This window comes from Plecotus auritus, assembly GCF_963455305.1.
Source record: "Plecotus auritus genome assembly, chromosome: 8".
NCBI lineage: Eukaryota > Metazoa > Chordata > Mammalia > Chiroptera > Vespertilionidae > Plecotus > Plecotus auritus.
The window spans coordinates 104,111,579-104,130,422 of NC_137782.1; positions in this window are offsets into that span (position 1 = coordinate 104,111,579).

Consider the following 18,844-nt stretch of genomic DNA (forward strand, 5'->3'; position numbering starts at 1 on the left):
GGACTACATGACATTCCCTCTTGCTGCCTGGGACTTCTCTGCCCCTGGCATGACACAAAGGGTCTGGGAACCTTGCCCCTCCCCACTTTGGGGAATGTGTACAGGATAGACATGGCCTATGAAAACCATGGACTTCGAAAAAGACACCTATGTTTCTTCCTTTCACACTAAAGGGCATTCTGACACCCGCATTATGGAGATCCCAGATTCTGCAAAGGGGCAAATGCCTGGAGACTGCAGACTGGAGAAAGGTTGCCACCAGGCAGGGACCCGAGTAGATGCTTCAGGAAGGAGCAAATCCATGTGGTGGGTGAAAAGCGACAGGTGACTCACAGTCCCTGTGAGGCAATTGCCAATGAAGGAGCACTGTGATTGCCTTGGACAGCTTGACGTCAGGCAGGTGAAAATTTCAATGAGTTAGAAATCCCCAGCCAGGCTGGGGGCCAGGCTGGGAGCGAGGCAGCAGCCAACATCAGAAACTGCTGTTGGCAACATCACTGCTACAGCCGTTTGGATTTGAAATCTGCCTGCAGATCTTAAAATTGTACATGTGTGCCCTGGCTGGTGTGGATCAGTGGTTGGAGAATTGGCCAACCAGGGGTCCGGGTTTGATTCCCGGTCGAGGGCACATACCTAGGTTGCAGGTTCGATCCCTGGCTTTGGCCGGGATGTGTGTGGGAGACAACCAATCAATGTCTCTCTCACATTGAGGTTTCTCTCTTTCTCTCTCCCTCCCTTCTTCTCTCTCTAAAAATCAATGGAAAACGTAGCCTCAGGTGAGGACTAAACAAAAAAAATTTACACGTGCATGTCCTTCCATCAGCAGTGGACATCCATCTCCAGTGGGGGAGAGCATATATTGGGGTCTGAATTGTGTCCCCCTAATTCCATGGCTTTGGGAATCCTAGAACTTCAGAATGTGTCTGTATTTGAGTTTTAGTCTTTAGCAAGCAATTAGGGTTAAGGGAAGTCAGTGGTGTGGGTCTCAATCTAATATGACTAGTGTCCTTAGAAGAGGAGGGGAGGACACATGGCCTTACACAGGGGCGTCCATGGGACACACAGAGAGAAGACGGCCATCTACAAGCTGGGGAGAGACCCCCTCAGAAGAAACCAGCCCTGCTGACAGCCTCCGCTCTCACTCCTAGCCGCTGGAATAGTGAGAAAATGAATGTCTGCTGCGGACACCACCCCGTGTGGTCCTATGTTATGCAGCCAGAGCACCCTAACACAGTCTATTCCCACACACTTCCATGTTCCGGGCAGCCCTGCTGACATGGCAGCTGCACTGAATCAGGCCCATGTCCAACAGCACTGAAGGGCTGCAGCACTGGGGAGAGCGACCTCTGTTATCAGACCAGGTCTGCAAGGACAGTGGAGCTGACTGCTCCTCAGGACACTTGGGGCAGCTAGTGAACCATCAAAACAAGCAAAATGCAAGGACAGCGAGAATTTTCCTCTACTATTCCCACAAGTATGAGAAGTCTGCTTTCTACCCTCCAGGAGCCTGGTCAGGAGGATTGAGGTATAAATTTCTTTGGGAGTGGGCCTGTGAAAACATTGAGACCCCAGATTTGGCCCACCCGAGTTACCTCGGGTCATGGGTGTGGGCCAGCTCTCACCTCAGACCAGCGCTGGACCGTTTTCCTGGCCTGGCGCACTTGTCCTTTGTACCCGTTGAGGGCATAAGTGAACCCATCAGCCAGCTCCTCTATGGTGTCCTCATTGGAGCTCTGCAAAGACAGAGCTGGGTCCGGGCCAAGAGGCGTCAGGGCCCTGTCTGGGCAATGCCAGGGGGCGATGCCCAGCCCCAATTCTGCTCCCCAGGTCAGGCAGAGGGGGCATCTGCAAAGACCTCCAGGCAGGGAGGGAAGGAGATCATCCATGAGGACCTTTGATTAACAAGTGGGTAGCAGAGTCCATCCCCAGCACTCAGCTTCCCTTCCTGCCAGCCATGACCTGGGCAATGACATGACAGATCCTCCCGGCTCAGACGCCCAACACCTGCTTCTGCCCAGGATGCGCGCCCCTCATCCCACGCTTTCCCTCACCACCCCCGACACACACAAACCCAGGATGAGGGCTAAGTGGGGGGCTGCTTGGGTGGGACCCCGCTGGGGCCTGGCCTGGAGGGGCCTGCCCTGGGCTGTCCTCAGTTACTTGCGGGTGCCTCATGCCAGAGGGCGAGGGGTGTGGGGTGGCGCTTGCTCCGAGCTCTACAGCCACAGAAACAACTCTCCCTCTGGGCTTTCTTCTGCCCAGAGCCTTGGAAGGACGGGAAGCAACAAAGAGCCATCCTCATCTCCTGACCGGCCCCAGCCCAGTGAGTGGGAAAGGCGGGTGCCTCTAGAATGTGGGTACCTGGTCACCACAGTCTAATTTCTGTTGGGGATCTGTCACCAAGGAAGTGAGGTCACCCCGTCAAGGTTGCATGACCTGGGCCCTTCCTCCAATCGGCCACCCAAAGCCCCCTCTGAGATGTGGACTGCTCACCCTCCTGGCCCAGGACCTGTACACCTGCACACCTGCACACCGACAGCTCACGCAGCCCTCCCCAGCTCCCTGGGAATGTGCCAGGCCCCAGCGTGGAGGAGAAGGCTGCGTTCACACCTCCTTTTCTTTACCAGTCCCGTGCCCTGGGGAAGCCTCCGTGCCTCTCAGGGCCTCCCCATCCTCTCAACCTGCCCCATGAGGATGATGCTAGATACCATTTCCTAAGGATGTGGTCAAGTGTGGATGAGATAACGCCCCTAACATCCTGGGCTGGCCTCCCCATGTCCGATGCACATACATAGAGGTGGAAGAGTGACAAGAATGAGGGGACACAGCATGGAACACCACTCAAAAGAGGCCTGGGTCCAGCGTGTGATCTTGGGGAAGCCTCTGCTCATCTTGGCCCATTTTCAAGCCTGCTCCTTTAAGAGGTTGAAATTATAAGAAATTCACATATTGTCATTCACTGGCCTAAAACCTTGCAGTGGTTTCTCTTTCTCACTCTCTCTCTTTTTTGTGTGTGTGTTCCCATTAATTTTTTAGAGTGAAAGGTGGGGCGGGGGCAGAGAGAGAGAGAGAGATGAGACCCACTGATCAGTTGCCTCCTGCAAGGGCCCTGACCAGGGCCTCAGGGCACCGGGACAAACCTGTAATCCAGGTACGTGCCCTTGACTGGGAATCAAACCTGCAACCCTTCAGTGGGCGGGCCAACGCTCTAACCCTGAGAAACACCAGCCAGTGCTATATCTTTATATTTTTAGCTTTTAATTTAAAAAATATATGCAGAGAGAAATTAAAGTAGATTCACTTCAAGAGAGGAATATTTAACTACGTATTTTGTACAGGAGACCTCTAATCGTGGTCCCCTTCCCATAAGTGAATTTCTATTGCAATGAAAATAAAATACGTGTTGAAGCATCCATTCTCACAGACTTCAGTGTGCCGGTTGTCAGTGCAGGGCACAGTATGATGCTGTGAACACTATAAGCAGGAAATATAAAGAACAAATTGGACCGGGGTAGGTGAGCTTCAGCCCCAGGGCCCAATACGGCCCAGCCTGGTCCTGATGGCCTGTGGGGGAGGATGGCTTTTAAAATCTTGTTAAATGGTTAAACAAATTCTACAAAGATAATATGTTGTGACACAGAAAACTGCATTCTAGTTCCACGCCCACAAATAGCGTTCCACTGGCGCGCAGCCAGGCTCAGGCATCGTGCTGCCTCTGGCCCTCTCAGCAGCAGGGCGGAGCATGGCTGCAAGCCGCAGGTGGACTTCCGGTGCCTTCGCAGAGAAAAGGTGGATGGCCCCGACTAAGCATAGAGCGTGCCTGCAGGAGCTCATAGTCAGCCTTTAGGTGAAACACTTTAGTTGATTTCCCCCCATAACTGACATATTTCCTGATAGTATTAGCTGGGATAATGACCCAGGGAAAGCAAATTCTGTGTATTCCCGTTCATAGCCTTCTCAGGAAATACTTGGTGGGGAGGGGATGGCCAGAAGTGCATACCTATTTGTAAACGTTGGTTGGTTTGTTTTGTCCTGTGAATAATTAAGTGTAAGGAGCCTTTTTGGCTTTGTTTGGAATAATTATCTTGCTGAAAAGTGTGATGCTTGTCATTCATAAAAGTATGGACATCCATGCACAAAACTGTTTGTGCCAGCAGAGCGTGTGCTGTAAAATTCAGTGTCTGCTATGCTCCCCAAAGCACGAGCTGAAGCTCCTGTGAGGCCTTCATTCACCCCCTCCTTGCCTGTGGGGAAACGGGGCAGGTTCAAACTGCAAGCCAGGGTCACTCTGACCAACGTGGACGGGCTAAGCCTTCCTACAAGAGAGGAGAGCAGCACTTTAAAAACATAAACACATGGTTTCTTAAGTAAATGTTTCTTCCTGCTCCTTGCTGTTACCGGATCTGCTGCCTCACTCCCTCTGCGCCTCCTCCAGCCCTTCCTCCTGGCCCCTGGGTTTCCCACCTGTGTTTAGGAAGCTGCTGTCCCCGCCCCTCCCTGGTGCGCCTGTGGCTGGGTCCTCCCCAGGATCAGTGATGCACCTGAGCATGGCAGGTGTTGGCCTGTGTGGGGCAACAGCGCAGTCTCTGCTCCTTCCTTCTCTCCTCTGGGTTCCCACCTCCGTCCTGGGACCAGGATCTCCTTCCAACACAGGGATAGACGGCACCCCACACGGGAGCACGGGGGTCTTGGGGATGGGTGCAGGGAAAGGAAAAGAAGGCAAGAAGGGAAGTAGTACCCACCTTGGCCTTGGCTGCTCAGAGGAAAGGGGTATAAATAGCATCTCTCTGAGCCTCTCAGGAAGCAGGAGGCTTGTTGATGCTGATGAAACCCGAGGTGTGCAGAGGCCTCGGGTGGTAAGTAGGAAGCAGCTGCAGCATTGAGCCAGTTTCTTTTCTGGCCAGTGATGATACCAGCAAGATGTTTAAGTCCTCGGGCGAGTGAGTTGCTTGTTCTCCTCTCTTGTTCCAGTCATTTCCTGGCGTGCTATGCCCGATGCTCCTGAGAGTTACACCTATAACCGGGAGAAGGGAAGGCCCTGCTCGCTAAGTAATAAGCCACTGTTGTCTCAAGGCCAGCGGGCATTCTCGTCGTTTACTGGCGACCTGGAGAAGTAAATCCTGCTGAGGTGATCCTCACCAACGGGGTTTATGACCCCGTAGAAGAGAGTAAAACATTACACCAAACCCGCAACGTGTACCTCTAAGGACCATCGGTGGGAGGAAGAGGCCAGATGGGTTTTCACTAGGACACACTTGGGTCGACTCCCGTGGGCGACCTTGAAAGACTTGCCCAGAAGGCCCGGAGCCCTGGGTTCTGGGATCGCCACTGGCATTGGTGTGATTGTGAGTGAATTTTGAGTTTCTCACAACCCAAGTGAGAACTAGCATGGCCTCTACTCTAACAGGCCTGTGTGCCCAAATGTCCTGTCAGCCAGTTTTCCTGGAGATGCTGTCTGTCCGTCTCAGTCAGAAGGAGCAGGGCACCTGCTTCCCTTGCGTTTTCCTTGGTTCTGGGGGGTAAGGGGTGGGTCAGCCATCCCTTCTCGCTTCAGCGGCTCAGGGGCCCTCAGCAATGTGTTTGAAGGCATGTTGCCAGCAGACAGGAAGTGCATGGCATTTTTGAAGCGTATTAAACTAACACTATGTAAGGACTGTAGATTTTTCAGAAACCAAGCAACAGTGTACTCTTGTCACTTTAGAGGCACAAAATATGTGTGAAGTTGTAGCACACCCTCACACGTATGCACCCACGCATACACACTCATACACTCACACATGCACACACATGCACACTCACACATATGCACCCACATACACACACTCCCACAACACAGGTTGCTGCCTCTTGAGAAGGCTCCTTTGGGTCCCATGTTACACCACGCATGTGCATGTATGGGCAGGAGAGGAGGGGGCATAGGTGTGAGGACCTCAGTGGTTTTGGTTTAAAGCTACTGAATATGATTTAAATAAGCAAATGCGTAGGAACTGCCACGCCACCGCTTGGGTGCCCAGGAAGCACGTCCTCTGAGAGGCAGGCCTGTGTGGTGGTGGGTGGGGGGGCGGCTGGAAGAGCTGACCATGCGCTCCCTCCCCACAGGTCCTGTACAACCTGTTCAAGTCCTTCTGCCAGATGAAGACCATTGAGACTGTTGACGTGTTTGCCGGGATTGCCAACTTCTTTGTTGTGGGCATCGGTGGCATGTTGATTGGCATCTTCCTGGGATTTATAGCGGCATTTACCACTCGGTTCACACATAACATACGGGTGATCGAGCCACTCTTTGTCTTCCTGTACAGCTATTTGTCCTATATCACAGCCGAAATGTTTCACCTCTCAGGTATCATGGCGTAAGTATTTGATTCTTCGTTAAAAGCACTTACTGATGGCATTTCATCGGATTCATGTATCTAAGCTAAACTTGTTAAAGTTAAGTTATATAAAAAGGTTTCCTTACATTCTTCTAAGAACAATTAAAAATAGGTTTTCTTCCTCTTTGTTTCAAAGAAATGAAAATATACAGCGGCCAGATTCCTACTACAGCAATCTGGTGCTAAAATGGAAAACTGCTTAAAAGGCGCCTGTTGGGTCTCATGTCAAACATGGTAATCAGCTGTTGGGTTGACTGCCAGGGTCCACGAGTTTCCGAGTTTGGTGCCCATTCCGTGGTGTCCACGCGGGCTGTACACGACCCCAAGGTGCCATCAAACACGCTTGTTCTGGGATTGCTCATGTGAACCCAGTCGAGTAATCTTAGTAGCAGAAAACCTTCCTCTGGTGGGAGATGTTATTTTAACTAATAGCTTAATGTCATTCCCAGCAAAAGTCAATGGATAAGGCACATACTCATGTACTTTTAGTTTATATTTTAAATAAAGAAACTTGATCATAAAGCAGGAAATGCATAAAGCAGGGGGTTATTTCTTTATTGAAGGTACAGTGAGTGCCTCGGGCACGAGCTGACTCGGAAGGATTCTCGCACGTAGGCTGGAGGATGGCAGGGCTCGGAGCCGGAGCCTTTGGAGGGAGACTCCTCACTGGGTGGGGATGCTCCTGTAGCGTCCAAACCAAGCCTCTTGGAGTTGCCGCACCCGCACATGGTCAGGGAGCCCCACGCAGCAATGGGCTGCCCGCGTGCTTATTGGACAGATACTGTTACAGGTTGCTGCGTGCTGGTCTCCAGGCTGGGCCTGCTGTGCAGATTTAGATTCTGCTGCCGTCGCGTAGGTCTACTTCTCCTGGACGCTTTCTCTCGCCATCTGACTTAGGTGCTGCTTCGATTAAGGACTGTTTGTTCTGCCTCCTCTCACACCTTTTGGTCAGAAGGTCCTGTACTTAGGTTCTAAGTAAAGCAACTCCATCCAGTGTGACCCAGTGATGGAGTTTTCTGCATCTTCCTGTTGCCATGCATGTCATCTGTGCCTTCCGGCTCCTCGGTGTTCGCTGACAGTGTCATTGGAAGTGCGTGGCAGCTGGTTGCAAGGTCTCTGAAGTAATCACGGGCTGGGGGTCTGTGTCTAGCTTCCCAGAGCAATCTGGAGCACGTTGGGTAAGAGCCTTGACTGTATGTTCCCATGTGCACACGTAAATGTTCTGGAACCCCACACAGTTATCGAGGTCCGTCTATCTGCCCGGGTTCCAGGGCAGGGATTGGGGTGGGATGGCCAGCATGTGGGGCAGGGAGTGCTGGTGGGTTGGGGTCCCGGTGCGTCCCTGCTTGGAAATGTCCGAGGCCAGGTCCACAGAGGCCAGAGACAAGCTTCAAGCCCTGACCTGCTGTGGAGATGGGCTCAGGGGCTCCGGGGCTCTGGGACCGGGACCAGGGACAAGTAGGGCCACACTGGTGGGTGGGTGGAAAGCATCTCTTCTGTTTCCCACTTCCAAGTAACCCTTTAGCTCACAACCTAGTGCACAGAGGCCTTTGCTACATGCGAGTGACGACGGCCCTCGCACACAGTGCACTGAATCATAAGCTCGTCTAACGTGTGCGGCCACAGGAGGGGTGAGCCTCTCGGGATCTGGCATTCCACACACACCCATCCCCAGTGTGCTCTGAGAAGCCACGCCTGTTTCTGATGTGGGCACTTAGTGTCCTGTTCCCAACTCGGCCACGTGCGATGCTTGTGGATGGCCCCCAGCACAGACGCCCCTGCCCCCGGGGAAAGGGCGCTGTGTGTACGTCCTCCTGCGATTCCCTGGGACGTTGGACAGGGAGCCCAGTGCAGTGATGCGATTAAAGCTGCGTGTTGCCCTTTCATGCTGAAGAGAAACGGGCAGCTGCAGGAAAGCCAAGTGGCCCAGGCGAGGCAGCTCGCGCCGAGAGGAAGGCCAGCAGCCTCTCCGAGCCTGTAGCTCCTGGACGGAGAAATGCGTTCTCCCGGGTTCTGCCTGCCCTCCTCCCTCAATCCTTTCCACCCAGCCCTCTCCTCTCCCTCCTCTTCCCATTGCCTTTCAGTCCCGGCCCCTCGTGCTTCAGCTCTGACTCCGTGGACAGGGGCAGCCTGTGCTAGAATGAGGTCATTTACCAAGTGGGTGGTGAGGAAGGAGTCTGATGAGAAGGAACCTCCTTCTGTGTACCAGAAGGCGTGGGTCTGGTGCGAAAGGCAATCAGTCTTTTCGGTAAGAGCACTGGGCAAGGCTTGGCACAGTTTCTCTAGGCCAAGCATGTCAAACTTGCGGCCTGTGGGCCACATGCAGCCCACAACAAATATTTTTGTGGCCCAACCAATATAACGGTATGTAAGAAACGTTTTAACAAAATTTTCTTAAGTTTTACAACATCCTGTTATACATAATTATTAATAACGAACTACAACGTTCACTAATGATTGATTACTATAATCGTGTTGCATTCATTTCCCTTATGCGCAGGTGCACCATTTCTCTCCACTAATACTGGCAGCGAATATTTTAGCAGCCAATGGCCATATCATTAGTCTTGTACTGACTTGATTGGTGTGTGCAACAGGAAATATTTTGCTTTTGGAGAACAAGAAAAATAGGTTTATTTGCATTATGCTTATTAATTTGTGCAGTAATTCAGTGTCTGGCAAGTTAATGTTCAAGAAAAAATTAATTTTTAATAAAATGTTCTATTTTATGTTAACGATGACTCATTTATTTCAGCCCTTTGTATTCAGCATGTCTCTATGGAAATAAACCTACGTTTCTATGAAAATTGAGGCTTTTGTTTTTTTGCCACCCACATAAACTTCAACCTTGTTTATTTGGCCCATGTTAGCCTTTGAGTTTGACATGCTTGTTGTACAGGCTTCCACTTCTGATACCTGTCCTTACCCAAAAATACAAAGGTTCCAGAAAAGCTAGAAAAGAAAAAGAATATTTGTAATGCATGTACTTAGTTACTAATGTATATAGAATATGAAGATGTTTCTATTCTGCTTCATTACGCACAATGAGTTCAATAGTTTGCAAATCTAAAGTAACAATACAGTGGCTTTTATTAGCATTGCAACTTTTTTGAATGGAGTTCTGTGCACATTCCAGAATTCAACCAGTTATTTTTCATAATGATTCTATTTGATATAGCAAAAGCAAATACTATTACCATGTGGTTAATGAACAGGTAAACAGAAAAGCTGTAAATGTGCAAAGGTGTGTTTAATTTTTAGAGTAATTGTAATATATTTTCATAAAGCAACCATGTATTTTATTTCTGCAATTATTTAAACTTTGACATAAAGTCTGATATCTCTTTATTTTATGACTAGAGGCCTGGTGCACAAAATTTGTGCACTCAGGTGGGGGGGTGTTCCGTCAGCCCGGCCTGTGCCCTCTCGCAGTCCAGGAGCCCTTGGTGGATGTCCAACTGACAGCTTAGCACTGCCTCAGAGGCGGGCAAAGTTCCCGCTACTGCCACTGCGCTTGCCAGCCTTGAGCCCAGCTTCTGGCTGAGCGGTGCTCCCCCTGTGGGAGTGCACTGACCACCAGGGGGCAGCTCCTGCATTAAACGTCTGCCCCCTGGTGGTCAGTGTGTGTCACAGCAACTGGTCGTTCTGCTGTTGGGTGGATTTGCATATTAGCCTTTTATTATATAGGATATCTTTATGTAGATTCCAAGCCATTTTCTGTGAAACCCCAGAAGAAATATGTTAGGATATCATGTACTTAAAATATAGATGTAACAACAATATCACACCTTTTTTTTCCCTTATTTATTTAACCAAGAAGAGGAAAGTCTAAGGATGGCCTGTGTGTGGAGGCTGAGGTGGGAAATGAGAGGGAAGGTGGGGGAGGGAACGCTGGGCATGCAGGACAGTGGCCACGTGACCACCGATGTCCAGCAGAAATGCTGTTTCCAAGACTCTCAGCTCCCAGCGTCCCAGCATCTCCTCCCTGCAGGAGTCCAGGACCCCAATAGTCCAGGACCCCAGTAGTGGAGGACTGCAGTAGTCCAGGACCCCAGTAGTGGAGGACCCCAGTAGTCTAGGACCCCAGCAGAGGAGGGCCCCAGCAGTGGAGGACCCCAACAGTGGGGGACCCCAGTAGTAGAGGACCCCAGCAGTGGAGGACCCCAGCAGTCCAGGACCCCAGCAGTGGAGAACTCCAGTAGTCCAGTGGAGAACTCCAGTAGTCCAGGACCCCAGTAGTGGAGGACCTCAGTAGTCCAGGACCCGTTTTGACAGAGCTGGTTCTAATATTAACTCCTCCCTCTGTTTAGAAAGTACACGCTGGTTTTGACCCTTTTGTAAAAATATGAAGAGAATAAACAAGGCTGTACATGAGATCAGGTAAAGGCAAGATCTTCCTGATAGCAGCTAACTCTTGGTGTCTCCCTGTGTGGGGTGGAGTCCCCTGGGCAGGTCCTTGGGGCAGGTCGTGCACAGCCCGGGCCACTCTCAGTGCCAACAGGCTCCACCACGCTGACACCTGAGCCTCAGTCCCTTCATCTGAGATGGGTGATGGCGAGGTTCATAGGTGGTTGTAGTTAGAGTGCCCAGGCAGCCCTGCACCTCCCCCCGACCCTCACCCCCAACCCCGGCGCCCCACCGCAGGGAGGGCGGTCACACAGACCCCAGGCACACTGCAGCAGCTCCTGCTTCTCCACGGCCAGCTGGGTCTGGGGTGGGAGGGCCCCACGATTGAAAGCCAGCGACTCAGGCTGCCCCCCCCAGGCTGGTCCGAAGGGCCTAGGAGCCTGGAGGTCGCAAGGCTCGCTGGGAGAGTGAGTGGCCCTAGCGGGAAAGGCCCAGGCAGCCAGTATCGCTGCTGTCACTGCTCCCAACAGACGCAGGGACCCAGGTCCACCCTCCTCCTGGGGGGTGGAGTCATGCCCTTGATTAACAAGAGGATTGCTTATCACAAGAAGAGGAAAACCAAGGAGAAAAAGCCCTGTGACATGTCTTTTATGAGTTGCAAGCAGTTGTAGTCTTTGCAGAGCTGAGTAAAAAAATGTGTGCCTTCATTGAACTTGAATGACTGAATTTGACATTTTTAGCTCACCCTTGTCGGTGAAAATTTTAATATATGCATATGCCTCAAATTTTATTTATGAAAAAATATGTTTATCTGTGGTCAGTTTTTAAGTGAATGGCCCTAAAAATACTCTGAAGATCTTCCCGAGGCACAGCGGCGGCTCCTGGTGGCCAGGGCTCCTGGTGGCCGGGGCTCCTTGTGGCCGGGGCTCCTTGTGGCTGGGGCTCCTTGTGGCCGGCGCTCCTGGTGGCCAGGGCTCCTGGTGGCCATCGCGCAGAGCCCGGCCTTCCGGCTCCATCCTGAGCTCACGAGCAGCTGGGGACTGGCTCCATGCCCCGCCCAGGAAGAATGAAAATCAGCTGGTTTTTATTTGTTCCTCGTTCTACGTGTGTTGGGGTGACATATGGATTCCATCGCCTCTTCGTGTGTCAATGGTGCAAAGAGATAGTCTGTGGGTGACACCAGTTTGTGTGTTGACAGACAGGGTGGCAGCTTCCATGAAGCTACACTGTGGGGCCTCTGGCGAGTGGGGAGCAGGGCAGCACCTGCTGAAATATGTGGGCAGGTTACAGTGTGAGATGCTGGGAGGAGGAGGAGGCAGGAGAGTCCCCTTCACGCCCACCTATGACCATCTGCTTCGGAATTTTTCTGTAGAGCATTGGATAACTTTGAATCCAGAGGCTTTAGCAGACAAGGTTGAAAGTTTATATTAACAGTATTCCAGTGTTTAACAAGTTGGTTAGACTTCAGGGTTGAATTTTATTCAGGTAGGAAGCACTTTGGAGAATGTGGGAGATCTGTTATTTTGCCCTCGTTTTTTACCCCCTGCCCCAAATAAAGTGGTAACTCAATTCGTCATATAAAAATTGACTCTACTCACCTGACTACTTTTAAAAGCACAGCAGGAAGAGCAAGCAGTGGGACATAAGCATTAATGATGACTTGAGTTTCTGTCTCTTATACTGCAGACTTTATTGGATTGACTTCTTTTCTGAAAAAAACAACCCTCTTTAAAATGTGACTGGAACAAGAGTCTAAATGTCTAGGTTTGGACATGAAATTAAGCCACACTTGGAGGTACAGCAAAGGGTACGTGTGGCCACAGTATTACTGATAGAAGATATGCATACATTTAAAAAGACACAGCACTTAGAAACCCTTGGCAGTGGCTTTCTCTCCCCATCTTCCTCCCCCACCGATGTGCAGAAGTAACTATTCTAGCCTTTCTTCTCATGCTCTGAGGCTGGGAACACTGGTAGGGTGCGGGTGGGAGGCCGAGGGGAGTGTTCACACACACAAGATGCAGGCCATTGAGAGCACGGTTTCCTTCCAAACGCTCCTTAGTTGGTCAGTGGAAAGCAATGGAGACACAATTTGAAAACTACAGGCTTGGGATTCTGTGCCAAACATCTTAATTTGAAATGAAAATGTGTGTATAAAATATGTATTACATCTGCTGGAAGAAAAAACTAAAGTGGATTTACATTTTTTAGTTTAAATTTTTATTTGTATATGCCACTGTAGTGCTCTGACAATAAAGTGACACCTTGAACCAGAGCATACAGACATCAACAGTAAGATGTAACTTACCAATACACCATTGCTAGAATATTTAGCTTTTTTTAGGGACACATAAAGCATGTAATATGGCCACACCAAATAATTTTGTTCTTTTCCCTTAATCTTAAAATTTTTTTTTATCACTAATACGTTATCAAACTCACTGTTAATAGAACTGTAAATTCTCTGGGTGATAGAGTATGGGGGCAGGGGAAAGGAATCATTCAATTGTGTTATACTGTAATAGTCACTAGAGTAATCTCACACACACCAACAAGGAACTGTCATCATAATTAAGGGCTAGTAACTGTTGTTAGTTGCACAATGATAAAGTTCTTTTCAGAATATTGGTTAGCCCACTTATGGTATGAAAAATGCCCTCTCCACTTATGCAGAAGGTAAAAATATTCAGAAAGTTATTTTTGGCCTTGCTGTGTCAAAAAAGTGAACTGTACAAAGATCTATGTGTCAAACATAAAATTATAATTTTGAAAGTTTATTAAAAACAAAAATGTCGTGTATTTTTATTAATTATACAGAGGCTTTAAAACTGTTGCAAGACCAAATCTACACTAATAAAAGAGAAATATGCAAATTGCCATACCCCTGCAATGCCCACCAGCTAATCAGGAGTATGCAAATTAACCCAACAAAGATGGAGGGTTAATTTGCATACACAGGCCCGAGCGAAGACTGAAGATGACTGAAGACTGAAGACTGAAGAGGCTTGGCTTCTCTGCTGTGGCTGGAGCAAAGGCCTGGGTCCCGGGTGCCGGAGGAAAACTGGTGCCGGCAGCCAGGGGAAGGCAGGCCTATTGCACAAATCTTCATGCAACGGGCCTCTAGTAGGTATATATTAGTTTTTATACTGTTAATGCACAACTAACAGCAAACTTGATTAGATTAACAGAAATCTGTCTTAATTTCACCTTTATACATATGCCACAAGATCTGCAGAAACATTCAGTTCTAAGCACTTAAATAGCAGCATAACTTTTTGTATTGTAAAACTGATTTACTTTGGAATTTTATTATAGGAATATGATTCAAGAGATGTGATGTGTGTTTTTGAGAGTACCAAGAGTAAATTTTAAGAAGTTAGTTTATGATATTTGAAAAGAAAAGTTGAAATGGAAAACGACCTTAGAAAGAAATTTCCTGATTTTTCCTGGTGTTCTATATTAATTCTATCTAATAAAAGAGCAATACGCAAATTAACCATCACTCCGCTACACCCACAAGCCACGCCCACAAGCCATGCCCACTAGCCAATCAGGAGCGGGTATGCAAATTAACCCCAATCAAGATGGCTGCAGCCATGGAGAGAGCAGGAGGGAGGCTTGGGTTTCCCCGGCGATGGAGGAAGCCAAGCTTTCCGCACACCCTGGCCGGCCCAGGCCTCCACTTAAGGCTACAAACTTTCAATTATAGAAGATAAATAAATCCCAACAGAAATGGCTGCCGCCACGGAGGGAGCAGAAGGCTTGGTTCCGCTCCAGGCTACAAAGTTTCATTTATAGAAGATAAATAAATCCCAGATACCAGGGCCTCCGCTTGGGTCACCGGGGGGGGCGTGGCTGGCCTGCAAACCACCACAGGCCCCTTGCCCAGGCCGCCCCACGCCCCAAGGGAACCCCCACCCTGATCCGGGACACCCTTCAGCGCAAACCAGCTGGCCCCCACCCATGCACCAGGCCTCTATCCTATCTAATAAAAAAGTAATATGCAGATTGACCATCACTCCAACACACAAGATGGCTGCCCCCATGTGGTCAAAGATCCTGCCCCCATGTGGACACAAGATGGCCACCACAAGATGGCCAGCAGGGGAGGGCAGTTGGGAGGGACCAGGCCTGCAAGGGAGGGCAGTTGTGGGCGATCAGGCCAGCAGGGGAGGGCAGTTGGAGGTGACCAGGCTGGCAGAGGAGGGAAGTTGGGGGCAAACAGGCTGGCAGGGGAGCAGTTAGACATCAATCAGGCTGGCAGGGGAGTGGTTAGGGGGAGACCAGGCTGGCAGGCAGAAGCGGTTAGGGGCAATCAGGAAGGCAGACAGGCGAGCAGTTGGGAGCCAGCAGTCCTAGATTGTGAGAGGGATGTCCGACTGCCCGTTTAGACCCGATCCTGGTGGGATCGGGTCTAAACGAGCAGTCGAACATTCCTCGAGGGGTCCCAGATTGGAGAGGGTGCAGGCTGGGCTGAGGGACACCCCCCCCCCCCTCACAATGCACAAATTTCGTACAACGGGCCTCTAGTAAATATTATAAGGAGTTGAACTCACTGAAACCGAAGGAGAATAAAATGAAATTTCTTAGTAACACTACTTCTTCTTAAGTTGGTAGACCAAATTTAGCTTTCCTGTATTAAAAATCAGATAAAGTAATTTCATGACATTGTGTAAATTTTGAAAAAGGGATACATCATTTCATCTTTATTCTCAGTATATTTTTCTTTTGTTGATTAAATCAATGAAAAATAAATTTGACTTCATTTAGCTTTTTCTCTATACTTCCTTTTTAATAAAATTGTTTAAGTCTATATACTAATGAAGGAGAGAGTATGGAGTTGAAACCCTTTCAATATGATAACAACCTACATTTTTGTAATACAGAAAGATCCTCAGCCTTTGATAATAACTCCCTTTGTTGGAACACTTGGTCCAACCAAAGTTCAAATGTGACTATAGAATGGTCATGGGTCTGTGGTTTTTGTAACAAATTTGCTTTTTACTGACTATGAGTGAAAACTCAGGACTTATTTCTTCATATATAATTCTAAGGGCCAACGATTGGAAACAGTTAAGCCAGTTATCAAACAACTAGAAATTGGCCTGCAGAATCTGATACTTGGCTGAAATTCCCTTTGGTTTTTGCTAAGCTTTGTAGTAGGGACATGCCATTCTGCCTGGTGTGTGTGTGTGCGTGTGTAAAAAGCCTAAAGCACAGCTATTTATTATGTGTCTCAGTGTGGTCTGCATTTGTTGCACTGCCCAAATCATGCTTACGTGAAAACTAGCATTTCATAGTTAATCGTGAGATCTGTACTATTGTTACTTCACAGTACACACTTGACTGTTCTTGAGTGATTGAAGAGATTTTGTGTGCAGTTGAAGGAGCTGCTGAGGCCTGAACACTGATTTTTTTTTAAAAAATGTTTTTATTGATTTCAGAGAGAGGAAGGGAGAGGGAAAGAGAAACATCAATGATGAAAGATAATCGTTGATTGGCTGCCTTCTGCATGCCCACACTGGGGATCGAGCCCACATCCCGGGCATGTTCCCTGACTGGGGTTCATGGGTTGATGCTCAACCACTGTCCTACACCAGCCAGACAGTGAGCACTAATATTCTGTTCCTCAACCTAAAAAAGGAAGGCTCAGGCCTCAGAAGTCTGGTGACCTGGGGTTTACAGTTGTTTTTTTCTTACTTTTAGAACAAAACATGTAGCTTGCTGGAACTTTATACCCCACATTTTAACCAGGCCCTTTCCTCAACTCACTTGTAAGGCAAGCGAGGCTTCATTTGGGTAACTGCCGCCTGGCAGTGACCACACCTCTTTGTCCAAGAGAAATGACGCTTCCCTGCAAATGCTTTTCCAGTGACATCCACTTCCTGTGTGCTGTGGCTGCCATCCTCAGAAGGGCCAGCCACCACAGGTGCAGACAAAACACCCACATGGTCAGTTTCCAAAGTCTTCTTAAATGTTGCATGGGCACAGTTTTCTGATCCCTTTTGTTTTCTTTTCTAATTTTTTTATTTTATTCAAATAAAATTTTATTTTACTGCATTTAAGTGTAGTCAATAAATTGTGGGTCAGTTCTCCTACCTGCATGGTCAGAGACTGAGTTTTCTGTGTAGAGTTAACATATGGACTATGAACGTGTTATCGACTTTTCAATAGAGAGAGCCTGTTATTCGGAATGGCTGAGCCCAGCTAGGACCTTCAGTATGTCCCTCACAGGGGCTACGGCCATGACCCTCCTGGGCAACGTCTCCCCAGGAGAAGCCCAGTGGACAGAAGCCGAGCTCACCTGTGGTGATTTTTCTGACTTTCAGTCCTGTAACAAAATAACTTGAACTAAACATTCAAATGTTTCCTCTTTTTTATTGAGTTGGGTCCTGTTGCATCATGGTTGCAAGTGGTCACTACATTCATAATGTGCACGAGGCTCTCTCACCCGACTCATAGTGGCTCAACTTGCCAAGTGGATTTTATGTATTTACACTGAGAAGGGTTTTTCCTGGATCTTGTGAAATGTACAAAAGTTTAAATCTTAATCACATGGGGATATGCAATTAATAACTTTTGGAGAAAATAATACATAACATGATACCAGGACAGTCCCAGAAATTCCAATTTTTTAGTTTATGTATCAAAACCACTCTCATTTGTACTAAAATGGGGTCATGATGGCTGGAAGTCATGAAAGATAAGACTTGAAGAGTATTAAAAATTTCAATTCTTTTCATCTCAAATACGCACATCTAAAATGAGGTTAACACTATCACTGTGTTAGAAAACCTGATCAGAGGCATAAAGATTACAATTGGTCCTAACTTCTCTATATGTAAGGGGACGCTTGGGTGAAAGATAATGTGTGCTCTGAAGGGCAAATGCTGCCTTCTCAAGCCAACCAACAAAGTCAGGATAATGCCCACACTGTCCTACCAAATGATTTTTAAAGATCATGCAGAGCTGTGTGTCAACCCACCAAACTTTTAGGGTCACTTGATCACAACCATTTACTGTATCTGCTTCCATAACTGCCTCTGGCTCTCAGACATCTAGCTAAGTCCTGTCGCTAGAAATGGCACAGTGAACATGCTTTGAAGGGAGCCAGGAGAAAATGCTCACCCTGGCCCCGACATCACCATCTGGCACTGTCCGAAGTCAGCCTCCAGGATACCCTGGCCTGGGCCTCCACCCCAAGCACAGAGCAAGCCCGCCATGACACAGACCCACAGGGCCCGGCCTGGTCTACAGAAGAACGCCTTTATTGGATTAGGTTCATTTTGGGTATTTCATGTGTGGGAACCCTAATCAGAGTATGCTGGACGTTCAAGGCCAAGTTGCCATACGTAGGTGCAAAAGCAAGGACACAGCAATCTTACTGTACGCACTGCACAGGTGTGCCTCTCTCTAACCCAGATACTGATGTCACTATTTGGCAAGAAGCCTCTTTTGTCTACGTTGGTATAAAGATGTGTGGACCAGCTGGTGTGCCGCTGCTCCCACAGCTCCTGTTTGGCGTGGCTGCTTTGTGAGGCTCCTGGTTGCAGCGGCCCTGTGAGCCTACTTGGAAGAACTGTTTTGTCTGCTGGCTCTTTGTTAGCAATGGCTGCTTGTTCTGCAGTAAAGCCTCTCTTATATGCCTACGGCTGCTCATGTCTTCTCCGTCTAATGCCCAGCCTCTGAGGACCTGTGCTCCCACAGCTGGCACAGTCCAGCAGGATCGAGGAACTTGCTCCCACAACGTGGTTTCAGTTACCTTGAGCAAACTCGGGGTAGGTTTGGTGGTGAGCTATCACAGGAAAGGTCATTCTGTCTGCATACAAACTTGAGTCCCAGCTATTCAAAACACAATAGACTCTTTGCTAAGCCAGAAGAAAGATCATCTCTCATCCCATATGGTAAATTTAAACTATTACTAGGTATTTTAATTCCTTTTTTTGTCCTCTGCAGTGTATGATTTGGCAAATAAGTTTTTGTTTACTAGTATTAATGTGCGGCGTGTTTTAAACTAGGGTCATCAAAATACAGGGCTTTGCTGGAACAAGAGCCTTACAGTCCACTTCCATGCCATTGAGTTAGCAGTAGGAACACGCCTTCTCTCGTGCTTCTATGATCTCTTC